The sequence below is a fragment of the Neomonachus schauinslandi genome, chromosome 3 (genome assembly GCF_002201575.2).
Source record: "Neomonachus schauinslandi chromosome 3, ASM220157v2, whole genome shotgun sequence".
NCBI classification, from domain to species: Eukaryota; Metazoa; Chordata; class Mammalia; order Carnivora; family Phocidae; genus Neomonachus; species Neomonachus schauinslandi.
The window spans coordinates 88,189,862-88,195,332 of record NC_058405.1 but is presented as its reverse complement, the minus strand read 5'-3'; the positions used below and the strand labels follow the sequence as shown (position 1 = coordinate 88,195,332).

Here is a 5,471-nt window from a genome sequence, read left to right as displayed (position 1 = left end):
CACTTGAAATGTACTGATTAGGCCATTATAGAAAGGGCCTTAGCAATCTTGCCTCCTGTCTGTTCCAGAAAAAAAAAAAAAAAAAAAAAAAGTCAAGACTATTCAATGTGACTGTTAGAAATGATGTCCAAAATGTACACATAAGAGCTTTCTGCTTCTCACTCTTTATCTTCATTTGAGAAAAACCTTTAGAGGAACAGCATGCCCATGAATCCTTCCCACCCTACCCTGTCCATCAGAATTAATATAAAATGTATTTATTGGGGCACCTGGGCGGCTCAGTCATTAAGCATCTGCCTTCGGCTCAGGTCATGATCCCAGGGTCCTAGGATTGAGCCCTGCATCGGGCTCTCTGCTCAGCTGGAAGCCTGCTTCTCCCTCTCCCACTCCCCCTTCTTGTGTTCCCTCTCTTGCTGTGTCTCTCTCTGTCAAATAAATAAAATCTTTAAAAAATTTAAAAAAATAAAATGTATTTCTTGATTAGACCCACCTCTCTTTGGGTCTTTTACATGACTTATTCCCAGAGAGACTTCCTCTTCCCTCAGCTCTGTACTTGCTTACCCACATCATATGTGTCAACATTTGAATGCAAATAAGAGGCAGTGTGAGCTTGTAGACACTGCTTTGCACTGAGTTCTTTGATAAGTTTCATGCTATCATTTGCCATCCTGTGTTCTTGGAGATCTAATCTGCTAATTCATAGAAATATACTTTTGACCAATACCTAACTCTTGAAAATATGTTCAAATTTAAGAAAAGAAAGAGTATAGGAATCTAATCACTGAGTGTTTAGGATTATAAGCAGCATAGATTTGGAGAGATTTAGGGGAGCCTTTACAAAGTGGCATGCTAAAGCTAGCCTCTTTTCTCCAGAAGTCAATGTGGCTTCAATATTAGTTTTGGAGTGAGATTGGTTGGGATTAACTCCGAGTTGACATTCCTAACTGTGTGACCTTGGGACTATTGCTTCCCTTCTCCAGTGTCTTATTTTCTTCATCTACAAATTAAGCTATAATAATAGTAATTAGATCAATGTTTTGTTACAAGGGGCCAGTAATTCATGTAAAATACTTAGAAAGAGGATTTTGACAGAAAAGAGGTGCTCAGTAAATTTCTAACTGCAGGAATCATATTTATTCTGGTATCAGGCTGACTTGGTTCAAATTCCAAACCTACTTCCTAATTTAACTGCAGAGAACTTTAGTTTACTCATCTACAAAACACAGATAAAAAGTTATACTGGCAGTCAATGAGACAATGTACATAAAAATCTTATTAAAATGGTGGAAATCCAATATTAATAACTTGATAAACATGATGATAATGTATTTAAAATAAAAAGTTGGTATGAAGTCAGTAAGGAATAAATTATCTCTGATATCTTTGCACAGCTTGGTTAAATATTAGGAATAAATATGAGTTTTATATTAGTTTTCTGTCTCTAATATTCTAACCTCCCACTTTGTCAATGTCTTCAGTCTGTGTAAAAAAATGTGACTGATAGAAGGAAAAGCAAATCATTTGACCCAAATTAGCTAAGATATTTTGTATTTCAAAATCAACCCATGTTTGAAATTAATGACTATAATAGTCACCATTTACTGATCATCCTCCTACTTCTTCACACATCATCTTGGAGCTCTGTAGAGTCTTAGAAGCCCATTATTATATAATTATTACTCCTGCCTCTCTAATGGATAAACCATGGCTCACACAATGAACCAAGCCATGCACAGACATCAAAGATAATACAAAGCAGAAATTGACTTTGAAAGCAGAAGTGCCCATGCTCTTTTTGTGACACCTGCCTTAAAATAAAAGCAAGTGGCCTCTTTAAATATTATAGATTTAAGTTTTATGAATTCGGTATTCATTTTAAGGGCTCCTTATATAAATTGTTCCTAAATATTGAGACTATTAAAAATAGAAAACTAATTCCATTCTGAAACACAAACAGAATATCTAGGAAGCAAATGAGCCTATTTAAAGAAATGATGACTGAGAAAGGATTATAGAACCACCCTGGGCTGGTAATTATCTCTGGAACTGCCAGCTTTCTTTAAGCAAACAGACTGGATAGAGATTATACAACTCAAAGAAAATCACACCTATGGAACACTTAAAAGAGACTCCTGGACTGTGACTTTCCACTGTTTGAAATGTCTGGGGCTTGGAGAACATTTGGAATGCATTTAGTGTCTGTTTCTTTCTAATGCTGAGACTTATTAATGGAGTGAATCAGATATAAATTACTGACAATCCCCCTTCATACACTAAAAAGGGCTAGGTTGCAAAATTTTAAAATTCAGTCATGAGTGATATTTGGTAATAATTATAATTGTTTATTTAAATTAAAGTAACTTTAAAAGTTAAAGTTTCAAAGAACAGAGAGTCTGGCCTGTTTTGTTTTTGATTTGTTTAAATATTTATTTATTTATTATTTGGAAGGAGGGGCAGAAGGAAAGGGAGAGAGAATCTCAGCAGACTCCCCATTGAACATGGAGCCAGACGTGGGGCTCAACCAAGAGTCCAATGCTTAACCTACTGAGCCACCCAGGCACCCCTGGCCTGTTTTTGAATAAACTTCAGAGTGGTCCTTTGAACAAAAGTTTCACAGAAGAACAAGTGTTGGGTGTTTATACTTAGCTAACTCAGAAAAAATTTAATTCTACCTCTGACTGCCCCCTTTAATCTGGTCACTTTGTCAAGTCTACCCAACCCCAGCATAATTCAGTTCAGTCACCATTTGGCATTGGCTCTTTTGCCAGGGATCTGCCATTCTGCTTGGCAGTGAGGGCTCAGCAGTGACTGCACATACAGCATGCTCTGGCAGACCCTCTAGTCTAGTAGAGATAAGCATGAAGATTTTCTGTGCAATTGATATTTGCTTTAGTGTAGAAGGATAGAGATATTTGCAGACCAGCTCTGGAACCAGGATGGGCTGCAGAGATGACCTAGAATTCCATATTGTACTCTGAATATTTCCTTTCATCTAATGTTTAGGTTTTGGAGAAACTTGACAGGGCAGAACACAACTGAACAACTTAATTTATCTGATAAACATTCAAAATTCATTATAGAATTTGTGAAACATATTGCTAAGGTTATAGTGAAATAGGTTAACTCCTATGTCAATTTCCCCATTGTTATAGCCTATAGAGCATTCTTCACACTCTCATTTTATTCCCTGTAGAAATGTCCCTAATTTCTATATATCCCCAGCAATATTATAGTTTTATGTTTATTCTGATTCTGAGGTTTTTTGTTTTATTTTTTTTTCCTGCTGAATCCATTACTAAAGTGTCAACTCAAGGTTATATTCCCAATGGCCCCTTTTCAATCAGCCCTGCTGTTAGGCTATTTCTTTTGACTGCCACTGAACTACTCAAAACTTAGTGATGTGAGGGCGCCTGGGTGACTCAGTTGGTTAAGCGACTGCCTTTGGCTCAGGTCATGATCCTGGAGTCCCGGGATCGATTCCCACATCAGGCTCCCTGCTTGGCAGGGAGTCTGCTTCTCCCTCTGACCCTCCTCCCTCTCATGCTCTCTGTCTCTCATTCTCTCTCTCTCTCAAATAAATAAATAAAATCTTAAAAAAAAAACTTAGTGATGTGAAGAGATTATATTGCAGTAATGAAAAAACTTTAAATTCATAGACATTTCTATGATTAAAAAATCACTCTTAAAAGTGGTTTAAGATGGTGGAATAGGAAAATCCTGAGCTCAGTCCTCCAGTGGAACAACAAATACACAGCTATATATGGAAAATTTACTTCAAAAAGAACTTGAGAACTTTCTGAACACCTGTTCTACAACAAAGAATGGAATGACCACATTGAGATAGGTAGGAGAAGCACAGAAACATTTGTGCCCACAATACCACCCCTGAGGTAGCAAACCACAATTTGTAAGTATCTCAAAAAACAAACAGATATATAAATGGAGTTTCTTCTACAGAGTAACACCACACCAGGCACTCCAACCCTCAGTTCCTACAAGCCCCCCAAAACATCTGGCTTTGGAAAGCTATGAAGATTACATTCAAGAGCTGTAGAGAATGAAGTTTCTACTCTTTTAATTAGCAATAATCATGCCTTGTATAAACCTCATTGGCTATGATACTGTCACTGCTCAAAGCTAAGTTTCTGCTCTTTAAGGGCTTGTGTGCAGACACATTTCCATCAGGACCCAACACAAAAAGCAGCAGTTTGAAAAGAGCCTAGACTGTAAGTAAAGAAGAATCACTTGCTAAACTGCCAAAGGGGTAGAAGTCTGTTGGGACTCTCCTGGAACAGAACTCTGGCAGATGACATTTTTCTGGGCCCCCTCTACATTACCAGCACTAAGGTTGGTGGGCACCATTTTTGGACCTTCATTCTAATGACCTAACAGCAGCAGGTGAATCCTCCTGCTCCCCCACCACTCATGCAGTATTTCAGGCATGGAGAGTGAGAAAATCCACACCCCCCCTGCTGCTTGTGCTGCTCCAACTGGCACAGCAAGTCAAGAGATGTGTCCTTCCCCACCACACACCACTCATGCAGCCCCAATGGATAGATGTAGCAGGTGACAAGTCCTGCCTCCCCATGCTGCTCATGCAATCTCAACAGAGCCAACAAGTACACCAGCCCACATAGAGGACTCCCCTTGAGCATCCGATTCAAATCACCAGGGAGAATTTTGTTGCTGGACCACACAAGTTGGAAACAAGCAGAGTGAACACAAAAGACAACCAAGCACTATGTAAAGGTTAAATGATAAGGAACATCTTTTACACAGAGCCATTCCTTCAAGACAAAGAGAGATAGCTGTTTCACATAATACACAGAAACATGGAGAATCAAGCAAAATGAAGAAATAGAGAAATATGTTCCCAATAGCACCTAAGTGATACAATAGAATGGATCAGTGACCTAGAAGACAGGGTAATGGAAATCACTCAAATAGAACAGGAAAAAGAAATTAATAATAATAATAATAATAAACAATAATATCTTAAGGGATTGGTGGGACATCATCAAGTGTATTAACATTTATTTTATAGGAGTCTCAGAAGAAGAGAGAGAGAAATGGGCAGAAATCTTATTTGAAGAAATAATAGCTAAAAGGTTTCTTAGCCCAAGGAAGGAAATAGACATCTAGCTTAAGAAAGCCCAGAGAGTACTAAGCAAGATGAATCCAAAGAGATCCACACCAAGACATATTATAATTAAAATGTCAAAAGATAAAGATAAAGAAAAAAAAAAAACTTATAAGTAGCAAGAGAAAAAATAACTAATACAAGGAAAACCCTGCAAGACTATCAGCAGATTTTTTCAGTTGTGACTTTGCAGGCCAGAAGAGAATGGCATGATATATTCAAAGGCCTGAAAGAAAAAAAAAAAAAAAAAAAAACCAAAAATACTATACCCAGCAATATTATCATTCAGTATTGAAGGAGAGATAGTTTCCCAGATGAGCAAAGAGAGTTC

The 5,471-nt window shown here is 37.6% G+C and overlaps 1 pseudogene; it reads right to left on the bottom strand.

The window, feature by feature from the left end:
• Positions 1-4,015: 4,015 nt before the first annotated feature.
• LOC123324372 lies at positions 4,016-4,139 on the bottom strand (annotated as a pseudogene).
• Positions 4,140-5,471: the final 1,332 nt, after the last annotated feature.